Source organism: Hakea prostrata, unplaced genomic scaffold (genome assembly GCF_041222555.1).
Source record: "Hakea prostrata isolate BN-2017 unplaced genomic scaffold, UWA_Hpros_2 contig_28, whole genome shotgun sequence".
Lineage (NCBI taxonomy): Eukaryota > Viridiplantae > Streptophyta > Magnoliopsida > Proteales > Proteaceae > Hakea > Hakea prostrata.
This window is the reverse complement of record NW_028291147.1, coordinates 374,660-398,373: the sequence shown is the minus strand read 5'-3', so window position 1 is coordinate 398,373 and position 23,714 is coordinate 374,660. Positions and strand designations below refer to the sequence as shown.

The following is a 23,714-nucleotide window of genomic DNA, read 5'->3' as shown; positions in this document are numbered from 1 at the left end:
AAGCATGACCCGCTGAATGATGTAGGAAAGATCGATCTCGAAGCCCATGTAGATGCGGTAAATGACCAAGGCCTCCATCACCGTGACCCGATGGTGATGTCCGGCTTTCGGCATGATGTTTCGGCCGACTATGCGACCGATAATACGTGCGTAGACCCGTCATCCGTCCGCTAGTCCACGGTGTGAAGCATCGGCGGCTATCCCATAGCGTAGAGCATATCTCGCGAAGCTCGTACGGCATCGATGGCTGTCCAGTGTCCGCTCCCGCAGTATCCACACACACCGCCGTGGGTAGTAAGGACCTGCAAGATCTCGGCCGTTGTCCGGGTAGAGAAGCGAATCCGAGTCCGAAGGACCCCCGCTCCCGAGGACAAGTCCGAGTGGATGTCCCCCGGCCCCGAGCCTCCTCTCGTGTAAGTAAGGTTGCCGAAGAACAACCTCACTAGCTCCCGGTATACCGGCAAATCCTCGGTGAAGAGGTGAGTCCACCGTAAAGTGTCGAACCTCTCGCCGGATCCCCGAAGGCTCCGAGCTGGCGTAAGTGAAGTAGACGCCCCATCTCGATGTTACAATAGCTGAAGTAGGCCTCGGATAGAAACTCGGCCCGAGGTGTGTCAAATAGGTCCGGCCTCCTAACCTCCTCTCTCGGGCTCGAAAGGAACCCGACCTCCGCCCCCGAGAGCACCTACGATGCGACCTCGACCTCTACCTCCTCCTCGTCCTCCCCTCCGCATGATGTATCCGTGGAAGAGACAAGAGACAATTCCAATTAGTGCTATTTCAAGATTTGAGCCAAAAGGGTATTTTCGTAATTTTTCGGAAAATTTCAAATTTGGGGGAAATTTGATTTGAACATACTAGCATGTGCACAATACTTGGAATTTCATGTCTATGAAGTTGTTTTGATGAAAATCGATCGAAAACATGGATTAAAGCGAAAAAATTCAGCAAGAAGAAATTTGGGGATTTTGCAATTTAGGTCAAAATTGGATTTTTGAAAAGTTGAAATTGGTTAAATCAAATTGTATGGACCTATCTACAATGTCATCTTGAGCATGTAGCATTTGATCTCGTGCGAAAATTTCAAGCGGTTTGAGAGAAAACGAAATTTTTCTAAAGATATCGATTTCGATATAAAACTTTGCGAGATGAGCACCAAATGTGTTAAAACTTGTTGTCTATGCATGTCATTGTGTTTAAAACCTAGGGAATATGTTTCTAAGCATTCCTAAGCATGATTTCTAGCATTGGATACAAGTAAAGCATGGTTTTATTGAAATGCAAGCATGAGAAGATGAAAATGGAAGAAAGAATGAGAGATTTACCTTGTTTGTGAAGATGGTGTGTTGTGGTGTTGTTGTTGAAGCACTAAATCACCTCAAGAACACTTGTGGGAACTCTTGGATATTTTCCCTAGAGCTCTCTCACCTTTGGAAGAAGTTAGAATGAGGTTGGAATGTGGAAATGAGGCTTATAATGCGAATTTTCGCATTCTCGTCTTCATTGGTCGACCGATTGGTCGACCAGGTCACTCGACCAACCACTCGACCAATGGTCACAAGTGACCTCATTTGCTGTTGAATTTTTGGAAAATGTGATTTTTGCCTTATGGAATATTGTTTGATGACTATATGGATATATTTGAGCATGATTTAAGTTTTCAAATCATTTGGACTTGTGGTTTATGTTGAATCTTCGAAATTCGGTATTTTGATGTTCTCGGTTTTGCAGTAATGGTTACTCCGAGAAGTGGGCGTGGTGAATCCAAAGGGTCATGGAGGTGGTGAAGTACCTCAGGGAGGTGGTGAAGTACCTCATGGAGGTGGTGAGATACCAAATGCCGATCAGGTACTCATGAGATCCCCGGTGCCCCGAATGTTGGAAGTTTCGTAGATATTGCCAATATCATGGGCAATATGATGCAGCAAAGAAGCAGCCTCGCTCAACCAGATGTTGGTGGGTTTCATGACTCGCATAATGAGACCCGGCTGGTGCTAATGTGAATCCTCATGCCGCAGTCCCCCGAATGCGGGAGGTTTAGCTGAACTCCTCATACTCGCCCGATGGAGAGTTTTCTCAAGATGCAAGTACCCACTTTTACCGGAGTTACCAAGGACCCCTTGTTTCCTAACAAGTGGCTTCGTGAGTTGGAGAAGGCTTTCCGGCATCTGCAATGCTCGGAAGCTCGTAAGATTTTGTTTGCCGAGCGTGGTTGCAACAAGAAGCCGATGCATGGTGGATTTCCACTCGTCCTGCTTTTGGAAGGTTTGCATGCAGGAGTTGTAACTTGGGAGTTATTCAAAGAGGCTTTTTGTATGAACTACTTTCCCGAGGCGGTGAAGGATGCAAAGGAAGCCGAGTTTATGATTCTCGACTCAAGGAACTTTGTCTCGTGTTGGAGTACCAACAAGTTCGAGGAGCTTCATTTCTTTGCTCCGCATTCTTTGAAGGAAGACCTCGCGAAAGCAAAGAAGTTCTTCAAAGGACTGCGCCCGCCATTAAAGCTTATCTCACAAATCCAGCCTATAGTGAGCTATGCTCAAGTGGTGCAGAACTCGAAGAAGTTGGAAGAAACAGAGAAGGAAAGTGCTCGTGTGCAAAAGCCTTGGCAACAAGGAATTCTGGTTTGGTGGATCGCAATGACCGTCGTTATGTGAGACCTACACCCTACCCCACTCCTACCTTTCGTGCTAAGAGTGTAGGTCGAACACGGGTTTTCAGCAGCCCGGCCAGCTTAAACAAGATGGCGGAAACCGATCACCAAAGCAAGTGCAAGTGCAAGTGCAAGTGCGAGTGCAAGGCCTTTTGTTCGAAGCCCTCTCGTTGCAGCCACCCCCGTTGGATCCAAAGAATCCCGTTTGCTTCTACCGCAAGCAAGCTGGTCATTTTGCTCGTGCTCGTCCGAGCGGCCGCGCCCAAAGAGCCTCGCCCCAAAGGTGAAGAGTGCTCCCGCTCCTCCCTCTCGGTAGAGTTTTCAGTATTTCCAAGATCGAGCAGATCCAAGCCATGATGTGATTACAGGTACATTGTTAGTCGCTTCTATTTCGCATTTGTCTTATTTGATACGGGTGCATCTCATTCGTTCATGTCATCTCGCATTCATCAAGAAGACTAACCTAATCCCCGAGAAGTTGTCTAGTTGTTTATTGATTAGTACACCTACTGGTCCTCATTGTGAAACTAGATAAGGGGTTATCTAAATGTCCCGTGTTGATTGGTGAGAAGAACTTGGAAGCCAATTTTGTGATTCTTGACATGAAGGACTTCGATGTTATTTTGGGAATTGATTGGTTGACAGCCCACAAAGCCGTGTTCCTTTGTTCCTCAAAGAAGATTCAGGCCCATATTTGTGGAAGTCCGGTCTTTGAATTTCAAGGTGAAAAGAGAAGGGTTTGTAAGAAGGTGCTGTCTCGCACCGATGCAAGTCTATGCCCTAGTGGATGATGCTTCATCCGAAGGCAAGGGTATAGTGGAGAAAAGAGTCGATGAAGTCGAGTTGTCTGCGACTTTGTTGATGTCTTCCCCGATGATCTATCAGGAGTGCCTCCGGACAGAGATGTCGAATTCTCTATTGATCTCGTCCCCGGTGCCGCTCCGGTATCTAAAGCTCCGTATAGGATGGCTCCTACCGAGTTGAAAGAGTTGCAAAATCAGTTGAATGAGCTCATTGATAGAGGTTTCGTACAGCCTAGTGTGTCACCTTGGGGAGCTCCGGTCTTGTTCGTCAAGAAGAAAGACGGTAGTATGCGCTTGTGCATCGACTACCGTGAGTTGAATAAGTTGACTATCAAGAATAGATATCCGCTGCCCGTAATCGATGATCTCTTCGATCGCTTGAAGGGTGCAGTTGTGTTCTCGAAGATTGACTTAAGGTCCGGATATCACCAATTGAAAGTGAAGTCTAGTGATATCTTCAAGACAGCTTTTCCGAACGCGGTATGGTCACTACGAGTTTAGAGTCATGCCTTTCGGATTGACCAATGCTCCTGCGGTGTTCATGGACCTCATGAACCGAGTATTTCATGATGTGCTTGATAAGTTTGTGATTGTGTTCATTGATGACATCTTGATCTATTCGAAGAGCGAAGAAGAGCATGCGAGTCATCTAAGTTTCACTTTGCAAAGGTTGCGAGAAAAGAAGTTGTTTGCTAAGTTTAGCAAGTGTGATTTCCGGCTTAAGAGAGTGGTTTTCCTTGGTCATGTAGTTTCAGCCGAAGGTATTCGTGTCGATCCCGAAAAGGTCCAAGCCGTGGCTGATTGGGAGAGACCGAAGTCAGGAACGGAAATAAGAAGTTTTCTTGGATTGGCGGGGTACTACCGAAGGTTTATTGAGAATTTTTCTCGGTTGGCTGCTCCTATGACTAAGTTGACCAGGAAAGAAGAGAAGTTTGTTTGGTCCGACGCCCGTGAGAAGAATTTCCAAGAGTTGAAAGATAGATTGACAAGTGCCCCGGTTTTGACTATACCCGATAGTTCCGGTGGTATGACAAGCTTTATACCGATGCGCCAAAGATTGGTTTGGGTTGTGTACTGATGCAACATGGCAAGGTCGTAGCCTATGCTTCTCGGCAATTGAAGGATTATGAGCGGAATTACCCCACTCACGATCTAGAACTTGCCGCCGTTGTCTTTGCTTTGAAGATTTGGAGACATTATCTTTACGGTGAGAAGATTGCCATTTTCACGGATCATAAGAGTTTGAAATATTTCTTTACCCAAAAGGAGTTGAACATGAGACAAAGGAGATGGTTGGAACTAGTCTCCGATTATGATTGTGATATTCAAGATCATCCCGGGAAAGCAAATGTTGTTGCCGATGCTCTTAGTAGGAAGAACCAGAAGAAGACTTTGGATTTAAATGCTTTGAGTTTACCATTGTGGTCTTCTATTGAGAGTTTTGGTTTGGAAATCGTCCCCGAGAATTCTGATTTTATTCTTTCTCGCCATGACGGCAAGATCTGGTCTTAGAGATAAGATTGTTGCTCACAGAGTTCCGATCAGGAGTTTTTGACCAAAGTTGAGAAGATTTCTTCGAATCCCGAGTCGGACCCCGACTTTGGTATATCCATGGATGGTGCTTTGTTGTTTAGAGGAAGACTGTGTGTGCCTCGCAAACGATGAAGTTAAGAATGAAATATTGAAGGAAGCACACCAGCTACTTTTTATCAGACACCCGGAAGCACCAAGATGTACAAGGACTTGAAGGAACATTTTTGGTGGATTGGTTTAAAGGCGGATGTTGATGATTTTGTTGCCAAGTGTGAGACTTGCCAACGTGTGAAAGCCGCTCGACAACCTCCATCCGGATTACTTCAACCCCTTCCTATTCCTAGTTGGAAGTGGGAAGATATCTCCATGGACTTTGTGACTAGCTTGCCTCTGACAAGTAAAGGCAATGACACCGTGTGGGTGATTGTTGATAGGTTGACCAAATCAGCCCATTTCATTCCTATGAAGATCACTCATACTCCGGATAAGCTAGCCAGGCTTTATGTGGATAATGTGGTTCGTCCGCATGGTGTGCCATTGAGTATTGTCTCGGATCGTGATCCTAGGTTCACCTCAAGGTTTTGGAACAGTTTGCGTAAGGCCTTGGGAACCCAATTGAACTTGAGTACAGCTCATCATCCACAACTCGATGGACAATCCGAGCGGACAATTCAGACATTGGAAGACATGCTCAGATCTTGTGTGGTGGATATGGGTGGAAATTGGGATGAACACCTAGCTTTGGTTGAGTTTGCCTATAACAACAGCTTATCAAGCAACAATAGGCATGGCTCCATTCAAGGCTTTGTATGGTAGTACTTGTAGGACACCTTTGTACCGGATCGAGACAGTGAAAGAAAAGTCTTAGGTCCCGAGATGATTGAAGCTACAAGTGCTATGGTAGATATGATAAGAGAAAGGATTAAGTCTGCCCAATCGAGACAGTAAATCTTATGCCGATAAGAGAAGGACCGATTTGGAATTTCAAGTTGGAGAGAAAGTCTTTCTCAAGGTCTCACCAATGAAGGGTGTGATGAGATTCAATGTTAAGGGTAAGCTTAGCCCTCGTTACATTGGACCTTTCGAGATTTTGGAAAAGGTTGGACCTGTTGCGTATCGATTAGCATTACCTCCGTCTCTTGCTGGTGTGCACAATGTGTTTCATATTTCGATGCTCCGAAAATACATAGAGAATCCGAAACACATTTTGCAGCAAGCACCGAAGGACTTAGTGCTGATTTGACCTATGATGAAGAACCGGCCGAAATCCCGGATAGGAAGGACAAGCAGCTGAATCGCGCCATTCCTTTGGTGAAGATTCGGTGGAAGAACCATACCCCTGAAGAAGCTTCTTGGGAGAAGGAAGAAGACATGAAGGAGAAGTTTCCTTACCTCTTTGGAAGCACAGGTACGCTTTCAATTTCGGGGACGAAATTTCTTTAAGGGGGGGAGAATGTGAAACCCAGCCCTAACCTTGACCCGGAAACCTTGTTATTTGTAGGTCCGATGACCCGAAGTAAAGTAAGAAGTCAGCTTTGGGCCATCCCAAGAGAGGACTTGGTGTCCGGCTTTGAATCCATGAAGGTTGATGATGAGGTTCTATTTATGGAAACAGAATCCCGATGAAGATCTAATTAGTTGATGGACTTGGAGTGCTCTCTATCTTGGTTTGAAGGCATTTCTACCTACTAGGTAAGTCACTTGACTTGTGTACAAAACCCCTTTAGGTTTGGATTTGATCCGGGCCTTCAATTCCCCGTTTTGGCCTTGCTTGCCGCATTGGTCGACCGATTGGTCGATCGGGCCAGTCGACCAATCCACTCGACCAATGGGTGTCTGTCTTTGGCAATTAGGTTGATTCTTGCTCTATTTAAGTCTAACCTCGAGTCCACTTCGTATTTGCTGCCTCCAAACCCTCTCGGAACGAACCAAAGACCTCTCGCAAGTCATCTCTCTTGCATCCTTGGAGTTTTCTTGGCGGATCTTCGTCGGAACTCTTCTTTTTGCATCAAAAGGTATGTCTACTCTCTCTTCTTCTCCTACATCTTTGTTTTTCTTTCCTTTTTGAGTTGAGACAGAGAAGAGATGCTGCATCCTCTGTTGCAAACATCTCTCGAACATGTTCTCATGATCATCCTAAGGATTTAAGGCTAGAACAATGATCTTAACCATGATCATTGCAAGCTTTTGAAGGATTCATGATCAAACCATGATTTAATCTCTCGTTAATTTCCTAATCTGAATTCCGATCTCTTTGGATCTTCTTTCATTGATCATGTTAGTGGTTAATGGTTGTGTTTTCTTTCTATGATCCATAATCCATAGAATTCTAGTTGTTCTCTTCTACCTTGCTATGTGTTCTTCATGATGCATGATAGTACATATATGGTAGGTTTTATTTCCTTATTTAGATTTATGCTTCTAAGCCTTATTCCATGAAGACCTATGCATGTTTTCATGTTTTCATTACCAAAAGCAATGATCCATCCTCCTATAGTTCTTGTCTTTGTTTTCTATTTCAAAATTCATCAAGATCCATGTTTGATTTATTTATGGTAACTTTTTGTTTCCTAATTTGGATCTTGATACCTTGATTTGATTAGTGTTTTGAGGTCCCCTATATGTTAGAATACTACTGATGTAGTCTACCCCTTGATTAGTACCCTTTTGAACCACCAAATTCGGATTTCATATCTCAAAACTCCGATTTTCTAAGCTATCGTCTGCATTGGTCGACTGATTGGTCGACTGGACCACTCGACCAATCCACTCGACCAATGAGTACAAAGAACTCCGCAATTGGTCTGCTTTGGATGTTTTGATATATATTCTGTTAGGGATCTTTCCTAATATGTTGTATATACTTGTTTAGGACCTTCTTCTCAAGTTTGCCAAGATCTTACTTGATTTCTTTGGATTCTTTGCGAGTTATAAAAGGTAAGGATGGTTATTTCCTTAATTACATAGATAGCATGAATCTAGTTTCTATATTTGAATATCATAGATATGATTCCTAAATTAGATTCTTACAATGATATTCTACTGTTGCATAACTTTGATTACAGTAGCATTACTTATTCAAATTGAATTGATTCATGTATGATTTACTTACAAATGTTATACAAGTGATTGTATTTACTGATTTCTTTCCATATATGGAGTTACCATATATGTGATGATATGAATTGATGCATGTGTATGCTTACGTATGGTTTGGAAAGGAGAGGTGTCCTTTTGACACTTCTGTCCTTGGACTACTACGGGAATATTATGGGATATTTCCGGAGATGCCCTCTGGACACCTTCCTAAACCGTTGGATGACATATATAGGATTGTCTAGTAGTGTTTGGCTAGGATGTCCTGTTATGTCAGACCCTAATCGGAGGGGTATTGAGACCGAACGACCCGTGGTAGCAATGGGGATTCATGGGCGCTCAAGACCGGTAACCAACCCGTGAGAGGACAGGAATCACATTGTGGGGGCCATTTGTTGGTAGGGTTGCATATGGTTAGACTTGGGCTCACGGGCGCTTAAGACCGGTAACCAACCCGTGAGAGGACGTGAGAGCTTCCCGTTTACCATATGTGGATAACCAATAGGGTTGATGAGTCCGTAGTCCGAGTTGGTCGGTGCCATAGGATACGCCGACTCTAGTGTGAAGGATACCGGAAAGGATCGTCGGGGACGAGGAATGGAAGTATCTGGATCCGACTTGATGTAACCAAGTAGAAGACTTGCATTTGGCTAGGTATTACCCCCGACATGCGCCGGTACTTATACCAAATGGTTGTGAGAGAGTGTGTTGACTTAACCCCCTGCCAAGGTTTGTCCTCGAGGGATGAAGGACCCATTACCAATCGGCTGCTCAAGACCGGTGAAATGATCCGTGAGAGAATCCAAGATATCTTAAATGGTTGAGGATGTGAGTGGACTTTCCTAAAGAAGTACGGTGCTATGACTTAAAGCATGTCCGCCAATAGAGACCAAAGCATACTTAGAGTTAGATTCATTCATTCATTGTTTGTCTCATATCATATTGCATTTATGATTGTTCGGAATCCTCGCCATTTATGTTATTATGGATTTTAATCGCCTTCTTGAGTTTCTTTGAAACTCATTCCTTTATTGTACAATGTTGTTTGACTATCCTGCAGGTACGGAATACTATGACGGTCCCTATGAGGAAGCGCAAGGCGAAGAGACATATCTCCGGGAAGGTGATTGCGGTTACCACAATTACTCAAGAAGATCCCACGGGTGGTTATGCTCCGTACGATGCTTAGTCCGACCATTGAGTGGAAGCGTCCTTGTGCTATCTATGAGATCTACACCTACAAGGATGTCGTCTACAAAGTGGAGAATAATTTAGTTACCCAATGTACTTGCTACTGGGATTAGCTTTTATCTAGTTTATTCTTTAGAGCTACTTTTCCGCTGGATGTAAAGTGGGATTTTTGCTTCACTTTACTTATCTGTTTGACACTCTGATTATATCTATTATTCCGTTTCGTTTATGATTCATTCTTTCATTATTGGATCTATGATTTATCTTCCGCACTCTTGTTATGGTTGTTCATGATTATGTTATTGTTTATGTGGGAGGTTGATCACTCGATACCTGATCTTCGGGCTGTGGATCACACTCTCGGGTATGCCAGATAGGGTACCGGCTGGGAGGGCGTGACAATCTTAACATATAGGGGATCTCAAAACACTAATCAAATCAAGTCATCAAGATCCAAATTAGGAAACAAAAAGTTACCATAATTAGATCAATCATGGTTCTTGAAGAATTCAAGATAGGAATCGAAGACAAGAACAATAGGAGAATGGATCATTGATTCAGGTAAAGGTATCATGAAAAGCATACTTAGATCTTCAAGAGAAAATACCTAAGAGCATAAATCTAAATAAGGAAACAAAACCTACCATATATGTAACTATCATGATTCATGAAGAAAACATGGTATGGTAGAAGAGAAACAACTAGAGATTGATAGATCATGGATCATGAAAAGAAAACACAGCAATTGACTACTAACATGATCAATATAGAAGATCCAAGGAGATCAGAATTCAAATCAAAAGTTAAACAAAGACTAGATCATGGTTTGATCATGATTCCTTCAAAAGCTTGCAATGATCATGGTTAAGATCATTGTTTTAGCCCTTAATCCTTAGGAAGATCATGAGAGACAAGTCCAGAGATGTTCGCAACAGAGAATGCAGCATCTCCTCTACTGTCTCAACTCAAAAAGGAAAGAAAAACAGAGATGGAGGAGAAAAAGAGAGTGTAGACATACCTTTGATGCAAAAGGAAGAGTTTTGACGAAGATCCGTCAAGAAAATCACCAAGGATGCAAGGGAGATGGCTTGCAGAGGTCTTTGGTTCGTTCCAAAGAGTTTGGAGGCAGCAAATACGAAGTAGACTCGAGATTGGACTTAAATAGAGCAAGCAAGACCTAATTGCCAAAGACAGCACCCATTGGTCGAGTGGATTGGTCGACTGGTCCAGTCGACTAATGCAGACAGCAATTCCAAAACAGGGAATTGAAGGCCCAGATCAAATCCAATCCTAAAGGGGTTTTGCACACATATCAAGTGACTTACCTAATAGGTAGAAATGCCTTCAAACCATGATAGAGAGCACTCCAAGTCCATCAACTAATCCGATCTTCATCAAGATTCAATTTCCATAAGTAGAACTTCATCATCAACTCTCATGGAGTCAAAGCCAGACAACAAGTCCTCCACTGGGATGGCCCAAAGCTGACTTCTTACTTTACTTCGGGTCACTGGACCTACAAATAACAAGGTTTCCGGGTCAAGGTTAGGGCTGGGTTTTACATTCTCCCCCCCTTAAAGAAATTTCGTCCTCGAAATTGAAAGCGTACCTGTGCTTCCAAAGAGGTAAGGAAACTTCTCCTTCATGTCTTCTTCCTTCTCCCAAGAAGCTTCTTCAGGGGTATGGTTCTTCCACCGAATCTTCACGATAGGGATGGTGCGATTCCGCAGCTGCTTGTCCTTCCTATCCAAGATTTCGGCCGGTTCTTCATCGTAGGTCAAATCAGCACTAAGTCCTTTAGGTGCTTGTTGCAAGATGTGTTCCGGATTCTCTATGTATTTCCGGAGCATCGAAATATGAAACACATTGTGAACACCAGCAAGAGGCGGAGGTAATGCTAATCGATACGCAACAGGTCCAACCTTTTCCAAAATTTCGAAAGGTCCAATGAAACGAGGGCTAAGCTTTCCCTTAACATTAAATCTCATCACACCCTTCATTGGTGAAACTTTCAGAAAAACTTTCTCTCCAACTTGAAATTCCAAATCGGTCCTTCTCTTATCAGCATAAGATTTCTGTCTTGATCGCTTGCAGACTTAATCCTTTCTCTTATCATATCTACCATAGCACTCGTAGCTTCAATCATCTCAGGACCTAAGACTTTTCTTTCACCTGTCTCAGTCCAGTACAAAGGTGTCCTACAAGTACTGCCATACAAAGCCTTGAATGGAGCCATGCCTATTGTTGCTTGATAACTATTGTTATAGGCAAACTCAACCAAAGCTAAGTGTTCATCCCAATTACCACCCATATCCACCACACAAGATCTGAGCATGTCTTCCAATGTCTGAATTGTCCGCTCAGATTGTCCATCAGACTGTGGATGATGAGCTGCACTCAAGTTCAATTGGGTTCCCAAGGCCTTCTGCAAACTATTCCAAAACCTTGAGGTGAACCTAGGATCACGATCCGAAACAATACTCAATGGCACACCATGCAGACGAACCACATTATCCACGTAAAGCCTTGCTAGCTTATCCAGAGTATGAGTGATCTTCATAGGAATGAAGTGGGCTGATTTGGTCAACCTATCAACAATCACCCACACAGTGTCATTGCCTTTACTTGTCCGAGGCAAGCTAGTCACAAAGTCCATAGAGATATCCTCCCACTTCCAACTAGGAATAGGAAGAGGTTGAAGTAATCTAGATGGGGGTTGTCGAACGGCTTTCACACGTTGGCAAGTCTCACACTTGGCAACAAAATCATCAACATCAGCCTTTAGACCAATCCACCAAAAATGTTCCTTCAAGTCCTTGTACATCTTGGTGCTTCCCGGTGTATAGTAAAGACTGACTGGTGTGCTTCCTTCAATATTTCTTTCTTAATTTCTTCGTTTGCAGGCACGCACAATCTTCCTCTAAACAATAAAGCACCATCCATGGATATACCAAAGTCGGGGTCCGACTCAGGATTCGAAGAAATCTTCTCAACTTTGATCAAAAGTTCTTGATCAGAACTCTGCAGAGCAACAATCTTATCTCTAAGACCAGATCTTGCCGTCATGGCAAAAAGAATAAAATCAGAATTCTCAGGGACAATTTCCAAATCAAAACTCTCAATAGAAGACCACAATGGTAAACTGAGAGCATTCAAATCCAAAGTCTTCTTCTGGTTCTTCCTACTAAGAGCATCAGCAACAACGTTTGCCTTCCCAGGGTGATACTGAATATCACAATCATAATCAGAGACTAGTTCCAACCATCTCCTTTGTCTCATGTTCAACTCCTTTTGGGTGAAGAAGTATTTCAAACTCTTATGATCCGTGAAAATGGCAATCTTCTCACCGTAGAGGTAATGTCTCCAAATCTTCAAAGCAAAGACAACAGCGGCAAGTTCTAGATCGTGAGTGGGGTAATTCCGCTAATAATCTTTCAGTTGCCAAGAAGCATAGGCTACGACCTTGCCATGTTGCATCAGTACGCAACCCAATCCAATCTTTGACGCATCGGTATAAACTGTCATACCACCGGAACTATCAGGTATAGTCAAAACCGGGGCACTTGTCAATCTATCTTTCAACTCTTGGAAATTCTTCTCACAGGCGTCAGACCAAACAAACTTTTCTTCTTTCCTGGTCAACTTAGTCATAGGAGCAGCCAACCGAGAAAAGTTCTCAATAAACCTTCTGTAGTAACCCGCCAATCCAAGAAAACTTCTTATTTCCGTTACCGACTTCGGTCTTTCCCAATCAGCCACGGCTTGAACCTTTTCACGATCGACACGAATACCTTCGGCTGAAACCACATGGCCAAGGATTACTACTCTCTTAAGCCAGAAATCACACTTGCTAAACTTAGCGTACAACTTCTTTTCTCGCAACCTTTGCAAGGTTAAACTTAGATGACTCGCATGCTCTTCTTCGCTCTTCGAATAGATCAAGATGTCGTCTATGAATACAATCACAAACTTATCAAGCACATCGTGAAATACTCGATTCATGAGGTCCATGAACACCGCAGGAGCATTGGTCAATCCGAAGGGCATGACTCTAAACTCGTAGTGACCATACCGTGTTCGGAAAGCTGTCTTGAAGATATCACTAGACTTCACTTTCAATTGGTGATATCCGGACCTTAAGTCAATCTTTGAGAACACAATTGCACCCTTTAACTGATCGAAGACATCATCTATTCTGGGCAGCGGGTATCTATTCTTGATAGTCAGCTTATTCAACTCACGGTAGTCGATGCACAAGCGCATACTACCGTCTTTCTTCTTGACAAACAAGACCGGAGCTCCCCAAGGTGACACACTAGGTTGTACGAAACCTCTATCAATGAGCTCATTCAACTAATTTCGCAACTCTTTCAACTCAGTAGGAGCCATCCTATACGGAGCTTTAGATACCGGAGCGGCACCAGGGACGAGATCAATAGAAAACTCGACATCCCTGTCTGGAGGCACTCCCGATAGATCATCAGGGAAGACATCAACAAAGTCACAGACAACCCTGACTTCATCGACTCTTTTCTCCACTTTACCCTTGCCTTTAGATGAAGCATCATCCACTAGGGCATAGACTTGCATCAGTCAGAGACATAAAGACCTTCTTACAAACTCTTCTTTTCTCACCATGAAATTCTAAGACCGGACTTCCACAAATATGGAACTGAATTTTCTTTGAGGAACAAAGAAACATAGCTTTGTGGGCTGTTAACCAATCAATCCCAAAAATAACATCGAAGTCCTTCATATCAAGAATTACAAAATTGGCTTCCAAGTTCTTCTCACCAATCAACACAGGACATTTAGATAACCCCTTATCTAGTTTCACAACAGAACCAGTAGGTGTACTAATCAATAAACAACTAGACAACTTCTCAGGGATTAGGTCAGTCTTCTTGAAGAATGCAGATGACATGAACGAATGAGATGCAGCCGTATCAAATAAGACAAATGCAGAAATAGAAGCAACTAACAATGTACCTGTAATCACTTCATGGCTTGGATCCTGCTCAGCACTGGAAATACTGAAAACTCTACCAGAGGGAGGAGCAGGAGCACTCTTCACCACTGGAGCAGGCTGCTGGACAGGCCGCTTCGGACAGGCACGAGCGAAATGACCAGCTTGCTTGCGGTAGAAGCAAACAGGATTGCTTGGGTCCAACAGGGTAGCTGCAACAGAGGGCTTCCGAACAAAAGGCCTAGCACTTGCACTCGCTGGTGGTCGGTTTCCGCCATACTGTCTAAACTGGCCGGGCTGCTGAAAACCCGAGTTCTGACCTACACTCTTAGGCTGAAAGGTAGGAGTGGGGTAGGGTGTAGGTCTCACAAAACGCCGATCATTACGATCCACCAAACCAGGGTTCCTTGGCTACCAGGGCTTTTGCACACGTGCACTTTCCTTCTCTGTTTCTTCCAATTTCTTCGAGTTCTGCACCACTTGAGCATAGCTCACTATAGGCTGGATTGTGAGGAAAGCTTTAATGGCAGGGCGCAGTCCTTTGAAGAACTTCTTCGCTTTGGCGAGATCGACCTTAAGAGAATCTGGAGCAAAGAAATGAAGCTCCTCAAACTTCTGTTGGTACTCCAACACAGACAAAGATCCTTGTGTGAGAACCATAAACTCAGCTTCCTTCGCATCTTTCACCGCCTCGGGGAAATAATTCATACAAAAAGCCTCTTTGAACAACTCCCAAGTTACGACTCCCGCATGCAAACCTTCCAAAACAGAGCCGAGTGGAGATCCACCATGCATCGGCTTCTTGTTGCAACTTCCGTTCAAAGAAACAGAATCTTCCGAGCTTCCGAGCATTGCAGATGTCGGAAAGCCTTCTCCAACTCACGAAGCCACTTGTTAGGAAACAAGGGATCCTTGGTAACTCCGGTGAAAGTGGGTACTTGCATCTTCAGTAAAACTCTCCATCCGCGAGTATGAGGAGTTCCAGCTAAACCTCCCGCATTCAGGACGGCGGCATGAGGATTCACATTAGCACCAGTTCGAGTCTCATTATGCAGAGTCATGAAACCCACCAACATCTGGTTGAACTGAGCTGCATGCTGCTGCATCATATTGCCCATAATATTGGCAATATCACGGAAGCTTCCAACATTCGGGGCACCGGGTATCTCATGGGTACCCTGATCAACGTTAGGTATCTCACCACCTCCATGAGGTATTTCACCACCTCCCTGAGGTATTTCATCACCTCCTTGACCACTGGATTCACCACGCCCACTTCTCAGAGTAACCATTCTGCAAAACTGAGAACATCAAAATACCGAATTTCGAAGTTTCAACATAAACCACAAGTCCAAATGATTTGAAAACTTAAATCATGCTCAAATATATCCATATAGTCATCAAACAATAATCCATAAGGCAAAAATCAAATTTTCCAAAAATTCAACAGCAAAAGAGGTCTCTGTGACCATTGGTCGAGTGATTGGTCGACTGACCTAGTCGACCAATGAGTCGACCAATGCAGACAGAATGCGAAAATTCGCATTATAAGCCTCATTTCGACATTCCAACTTCATTCTATCCTCTTCCAAAGGTAAGAGAGCTCTAGGGAAAATCTCCAAAGGTTCTCACAAGTGTTCTTGAGGTGTTTTGGTGCTTCAACAACAACACAACAACACACAACCATCACAAACAAGGTAAATCTTTCATTCTTTCTTCCATTTTCATCTTCTCATGCTTGCATTTCAATCAAAACCATGCTTTGCTTGTATCCAATGCTAGAAATCATGCTTAGGAATACTTAGAAACATATTCCCTAGGTTTTAAACACAATGCCATGCATAGACAACAAATTCTAACATATTGGTGTTTATCTCGCAACGTTTTCATACCGAAATCGTTATCTTTAGAAAATTTTCGTTTTCTCTCAAACCGCTTGAAATTTTCGCTCGAGATCAAATGCTACATGCTCAAGATGATATTGTAGATAGGTCCATAAAATTTGATTTAACCAATTTCAACTTTTCAAAAATCCAATTTTGACCTAAATTGCAAAATCCCCAAATTTTCCTTCTTGCGGAATTTTTTGCTTTAATTCAAGTTTTCGATCGATTTTCTTCAAACAAACTTCATAGACATGAAATTCCAAGTATTGCGCACATGCTAGTATGTTCAAATCAAATTTCCCCCAAATTTGAAATTTTCCGAAAAATTACGAATATACCCTTTTGGCTCAAATCTTAAAGTAGCACTAACTGGAAATGTCTCTTGTCTCTTTCACAGATACACTATGCAGAGGGGAGGGCGAGGACGAGGTAGAGGTCATGGTCGCATTGTAGGGGCACTTAGGGGCAGAGGTCAGGTTCCTTCAGAGCCTAGACAGGAGGTTCGGAGACCAGACATGTTCGACACACCTCAGGCCGAGTTCTTGTACGAGGCCTACTTCAGTTACTGTAACAGCGAGATGGGACGTTTACTTCACCTACGCCAACTCAGAGTCTTTAGGATTCGGCAGAGATTCGACACGTTACAGTGGACTCATCTCTTCACCGAGGATCTGCCGGTATACCCGGAGCTAGTGAGGTTGTTCTTCAGCAACCTTACCTACACAGAGGAGGCTCGAGGTCAAGGACATCCACTTAGACTTGTCCTAAGGAGCAGGGTCTTCCGGACTCGAGATTCGCTTTTCCACCCGAGCACCGGGCTGAGATCTTGCGGGTTCCTTACTATCCACAAGAGGTGTGTGTGGATACCTGCAGGAGCAGATTTGGACAGCCATCCGATGCCGTACGAGCTTCGCGAGATATGCTCTACGCTATGGGACAGTCGTCGATGCTTCACTCCGTGGACCAGCGGACGGATGACGGATTCGGCACGGATTATCGGTCGCATAGTCAGCCGAAACATTATGCGAAGGCCGGACATCACCATCGGGTCACAGTGATGGAGGCCTTAGTCATCTACCGCATCTACATGGGTTTCGAGATTGATCTCTCCTACATCATTCAGCAGGTCATGCTGGACTTTGTTCTGCGGCCTAGCATGCGGAACCTTTGCTATGGGAGGCTACCGACCTTGATCTTCGAGCATTTCGGGGTGAGTTTTGAGTATACACCGGTGGACACCGGTTCACGGGGATACTCTATCGGGACTCGGACCATTCGTTAGATGAGACTGCAGAGGTCCGAGAGATCTCCCGGTCCGGAGGGTGAGGATTATGAGGAGTCGGAGGATGAGGATCAGGAGTCGGAGGATGGAGGAGAGGATATCGGTCCCGATAGTGATGATCGGGCCGGAGATGATACAGATATGCACGAGGCTGAGCCGTGCATCACGAGTTTCCTTCATCACACTTCGACGCAAGTGGCCCTTCACATGCAGTTCCAGAGACTTCAGATCTTGGGGCACAGATGAGATCGATGACTTCCATGCTAGAGAGGATGGAGGATAGACAGGAGCAGATGTATGAGAGGATGGAGTCACGACAGGATAGGATAGAGCATCGGGTGACTCAGCTAGCGGAGGAGTTCGAGCATACGAGAGATCGGGAGAAGATCACCTAGATAGACCGTACACTAGGATTTTCATTTATGCATTTCAGATGTAATCGTTGTAAAAGCTTTCGAAATTAATGAAGTTCCTTTTGTTTCACTTAATTATTGTATATTATGCACCTTTCTTTTCTTTGCATTAGTGACATTTGTTTAAGTATAATTATGGTATGTTATTCGGAAATGTTCTGTTATGCTTCATAGATTAAGTTTCTAATCCAAGTGTTCTATTATTCACTTCTAAGAGTAGAGGAGTCATTTCAGATCAATGACTCAGGAATGTTCAGTTATTGTCTTTTGTGGTTAGGATTTCCTCGAACCTTGGGCTCTGATACCAATCAGTCACATCCTCCTAGCCGGTACCCTATCTGGCATACCCGAGAGTGTGATCCACAGCCCGAAGATCAGGTATCGAGTAATGAACCTCCCACATAAACAATAACATAATCATGAACAATAATAATAAAAGTGCGGAAGATAAACCATATATCCAAATAAGGAAAAAATGAATCATATATAAATCAAAGTACTAGATAAAATCAGTGTCTAAGACAGATAAGTAAAGTGAGGTAAAATCCCACTCTACAACCAGCGGAAAAGTAGTTCAAAAAGAGATTAAGCAAGACAGAATCTAATCCCAGTAGTAGGTACAATGGGTAACTAAATTGTTCTCAACTTTATAGACAACATCCCTATAAGTATAAATCTCATAAACGGCACAAGGGCGCTTCCACTCAATGGTCGGACTAAGCATCGTACAGAGCCTAACCACTCGCGGGATCTTCAGTGTATTTGTTGTAACCGCAATCACCTTCCTGGAGATATGCCTCTTCTCCTTGCGCTTCTTCATAGGGGCCGTCATAATATTCAGTACCTGTAGAATAGTCTAACAAACATTGTACAATAAAGGAATGAGTTTCAAAGAAACTCAGTACGGCAGTTAAATCCATAATAACACAAATGGCAGGATTTCAGAACAAACATAAATGCAATATGGTATGAGACAAACAATGAATGTATGAATCTAACTCTACATATGCTCGTCTCTATTGGCAGACATGCTTTAAGTCATAGCACCGTACTTCTTTAGGAAGGTCTCATTCACTCATCATTAGTTGGTAATGGGTCCGGCATCCCTCGGGACATTCCATGGCTGGGGGGGGCCCCCCCCCCCCCCCCCCCCCACTCCCCTAAACGACGGACGAGGGGGGGGGCCGCCCCCCCCAACACCCCCCCCACTTTTTTATTTCATCCCCCCCCCCCCCGCCCCCCCCCCCCCCCCCCCCCCCCCCCCCCCCCCCCCCCCCCCCCCCACACCCCCCCCCCCACCCCCCCCCCCCCCCCCCCCCCCCCCCTTATCCCCCCCCATGGTTGGCCGGGGGCGCCCCCCCCCCCCCCCCCCGGGGGGGCGCCCCCCCCCCCCCCCCCGCCCCCCCCCACCCCCCCCCACCCCCCCCCCCCAAAAACCCCCCCCCCCATGGGGTTCCCCCCCCCCCCCGGGGGGGTCCCCCCCTTGAGCGCCCATTGATAGGTCATTTAATTGCATTAATATTATATCAAATCCTTTATATTTTAATGAGACTAATTGGTTGTTTTATTTGGATATGGACAGATTATAGCATTCGGATATCAAATCTATAAAAAGAATGGTTAGAACCATATTGACACATTTTTAAATCAAATCAAAGAATCACACCCAAATTAAGATGGAAGATTTGATTATGTCTTAATTCAGCAAGCAAATATTTCGTTCTCTCTTGCGATCAGACATGTAAGGAAGAAGCTGAATTGGAAAGTGACTAAATTGGAAACCATTGCATTGGCAAATATGAAGAAAGGAAACAACTGAATTGGGAAGAATTGCATTGCCAAAGCGAACGATGGAAATAACAGATTTGGAAAGAATGCAGAATTGGCAGGAATCCTCTATAAGAAGGAACGCATTTTCAGAGACCAGAGACAAGCTACAACAAGAGGAAGCCACAATTCTGAGGAAGAACGGCACAATGTTTTCTATTTTCATTGCTTTGTTTTTATTTTCCATGTCTAGCTAATTCTAGCTTTCGATCAAGATTAATGGAAGTTTGATTTTCACCAATTGTGAGACTTTGGATTATCAGTTTTCTTTATTTCTCAGGTATTTATGCATTTTCTATATTTATTATGTTATTATATTAATCCTTAGACAAGAGGCCTGTTGTTTTATGATTAATACAATACTCAGTCAATTCTTATATAAGTGACAAATAGCATTCTCGAATGGGTAATCAATGCCCTGGAGAGTTTGCTATGAGAATGTATATCCTAGTTTAAATAAACAAGGGTTTTTCCGGGTTTATTGACTAGGGATTGGGTCTTTTAATTTTTAATGCGATTAATAGACATAACTCAAAGGACAGATCCGAAGGTTATGTTTATTAATTAGGGAATAACTCAAAGGACAGATCCGAAGGTTATCAATAAAGTAGGGAAAGATTGGTTGTTAGAGGACTGATCCTCAATGACCATAACCAATCTACCCGAAATTAAAGTTTTTATTTTTTAAGTCAATGATCAATTGAGATAATCAATTCCCAAGTTGAATCTTGATCGAAAGTCTTTATTATTCTAATTTTCTTGTTAACTACTGCATTCGTTAATTTTTATTTAATTTGTTGATTCAAAACCCCCCAATTTTTATCAAAGAATAAATCTTCACCAATCTCTGTGGATTCGACCCTACTCATTACTAATACAAATTCAGTTGAGATAAGGATTATCTTTGGTGGATTCGACACCCATCAAATTTTGGCGCCGTTGCCGGGGATTGGTTCTTTTAGATTTATTCATTTTGCTTTGTTTTATTTTTTTTATTCTTGGTTGTTTGTTTTATGCCTCGATCCATTCGTACAGGTGAACTTCAATTTGATCATGAGATTGAGAAAACAGCCCGTAGATTGAGGAAGGAAACCAAACAACATTTTCAGGGAGTATCATCTTCTTCATCTTCTAGTATTGATTTAATTGGATTATTTGGGGTTGAAGAAGAAATCATGGATGCTAATAATATTAATGAGAGGACCTTAAAAGATTTAGCCATGCCGATTTGAACCAACAACCATTATGTATTGAATATCCAAATATTGAGGTTGCTTTTGAATTAAAATCTGGTTTGATTCATTTACTCCCCACTTTCCGTGGTCTTGCAGGTGAAGATCCTCATAAACATCTCAAGGAGTTCCATGTGGTGTGCTCCACAATGAGGCCACATGGTGTAACCGATGAACAAATCAAGTTACGAGCCTTTCCATTTTCTTTGTCCGAAAAAGCTAAAGATTGGTTATACTACTTACCTTCTCGGTTCAATAACCACCTGGATTGATATGAAAAGGCGGTTTCTTGAAAAGTTTTTTCTCGCCTCGCGGGCTGCTACTATAAGGAAAGATATATGTGGGATCCGACAATATCATGGAGAAACTCTTCATGAATATTGGGAAAGATTTAAGCAATTGTGTGCTAGTTGTCCCCAACATCAAATTTCTGACCAACTTCTAATTCAATATTTTTATGAAGGGTTATCTAACATGGATAGGAATATGATTGACGCTGCTAGTGGAGGTGCGTTAGTACATAAAACCCCTACCGAGGCAAGAAATTTAATTTCTAATATGGCTGCCAACACTCAACAATTTGGGACTAGACGGGACGATCCACCAAGAAAAGTTAATGAGGTAAGTGTCTCTTCCATTGACCAACGTTTGGATAATCTAACTTCTCTTGTGGAAAAATTGGTTGTAGAAAATATCCAACAAGTGAAGGCTTGTGGTATTTGCTTCAAAACAAATCATGCCACAGATGCATGCCCAACACTTCAAGATGAGACTCATGATCATGCCAATATTGTTGGAGGATTCCCAGGTCCACCACAAAGAAGATATGATCCATACTCAAACACATACAATTCAGGATGGAAGGATCACCCAAATCTGAGTTATGGGCCTAGAGCTAACAATTTCCAACAACAATATCAGCCTAGGCAGTCCGATCAACAATATCAACAAGTTCCTAAGCAAGGTAAGTCTCTTGAACAATTAGTTGAATCTCTTGCTGTTAGTTCTCATCAATTCCAACAGGATACAAGAGCAAGTATTCGGAACTTGGAGAGTCAAATCAGTCAACTCGCATCTTCAAGTAAGTAAGCTTGAGAATCAAGGAAAATTGCCCTCACAAACAATTATCAATCCAAAGCAAAATGTGAGTGCCATGACATTGAGAAGTGGCAAAGAGTTAGAAGGACCCATTGCTTATCATTCAAATTTAAGAGAGGAGACAGAAAAAGAAGTAACACCTCCTGTACAACATGTAAGTCCTAAGGTAACACCCCCTCCTTTTCCAACAAGACTTTCTCAATCAAAAAAACTTGAAGAGGAAAAAGAAATTCTTGAGACATTTCGCAAAGTTGAGGTAAATATTCCTTTAATTGATGCTATCAAACAAATTCCTCGCTATGCGAAATTTCTTAAGGAATTATGTACTAATAAGAGAAAGTTGCAAGGCAATGAGAAAATAAGTGTGGGGGAGAATGTCTCAGCTGTGTTACAAAAGAAATTACCTTCAAAGTGCAAAGATCCAGGTATGTTTGTCATTCCTTGTAAAATAGGTAATATGAAAGTTGAGAAGGCCATGTGTGATTTGGGTGCTTCTATTAATGTTATGCCTTTATCAGTTTATAAATCTTTGAATGTTGGACCTTTAAAGAATACTGGCGTAATAATTCAATTGGCTGATAGATCAAATGTTTATCCTGAAGGAGTGTTAGAAGATGTTTTAGTTCAAGTAAATGGATTAGTTTTTCCTGCAGATTTTTATGTACTTGATATGGAAGAAGACTATTCTCCTAATTCAAGTTTGATTTTATTGGGGAGACCTTTCTTGAAAACTGCTAGAACTAAAATCGATTTGCATGATGGAACATTAACAATGGAGCTTGATGGCGAGATCATTAAATTTAATATCTATGCTTCCATGAGATATCCTAATGATATATATGCTGTTTATGCTTTTGATGCCATTGACACTCTAGCTCAAAAAATATTTAATTTTTGTGATGAAGACAAGTTAAAAATTGCACTTAGTAATGGTTTAACTCTTGAAAAAGTGCAGCTTGCAAAAGAAGAGTTTGCAATAGAGGATGAATTGCAAAATACTATTTTTGAATTAGAGTCACTTAGACCTATGAGGGTTGATGTTCTTTTTGCTAATCTTCCTATTTCTAACACAAAACTTTTACCCTCTATTGTGCAGGCCCCCAAGTTGGAACTCAAAACATTGCCAGATCATTTAAAATATGCATTCTTGGGTGATAATAAAAGTCTCCCCGTAATTATTTCAAGTAAACTGAATGCATTAGAAGAAGAGAGATTGCTTAGAGTGCTTCGGGGAATATAAAGAGGCTATGGGATGGACCATAGCGGACATAAAAGGTTTAAGTCCCTCAACATGTATGCACAAAATCCTGCTTGAAGAGAATTGTAAACCCCCCCAAAAACACCCCAAAACCCCCCCAAAAACACAAAAAAGAAAGAAGGAGAAAAAAATTATATTTTAAAACCCCTAGAGGAGATACCCAAAACAAAAACCAAAAGAGGAAAACGGGTACGGCCAGGCAGAAGAAAAAAAACCCACCCCCCCCCCCCCCCCCCCCCCCCCCCCCCCCGCCCCCCCGGGGGGGGCCCCCCCCCCCAGAAAGGGGATCGCGGGACCCCCCCCCCCAAAAAAAAAAAAAAAAAAAAAAAAAAACAAAAAAAAAAGGGCGGAAGATAAAACATAAATCCAATAATGAAAGAATGAATCATAAACGAATCGAATAATAGATATAATCGTAGTATCAAACGGATAAGTAAAGTGAAGCAAAAATCCCACTTTACATCCAACTGAAAAGT

General features: G+C 42.9%; 1 pseudogene; it reads left to right on the top strand.

Annotated features, from left to right (window-relative positions):
* Window positions 1–20,862: 20,862 nt before the first annotated feature.
* Window positions 20,863–23,220, top strand: LOC148999186 (uncharacterized; annotated as a pseudogene).
* Window positions 23,221–23,714: the final 494 nt, after the last annotated feature.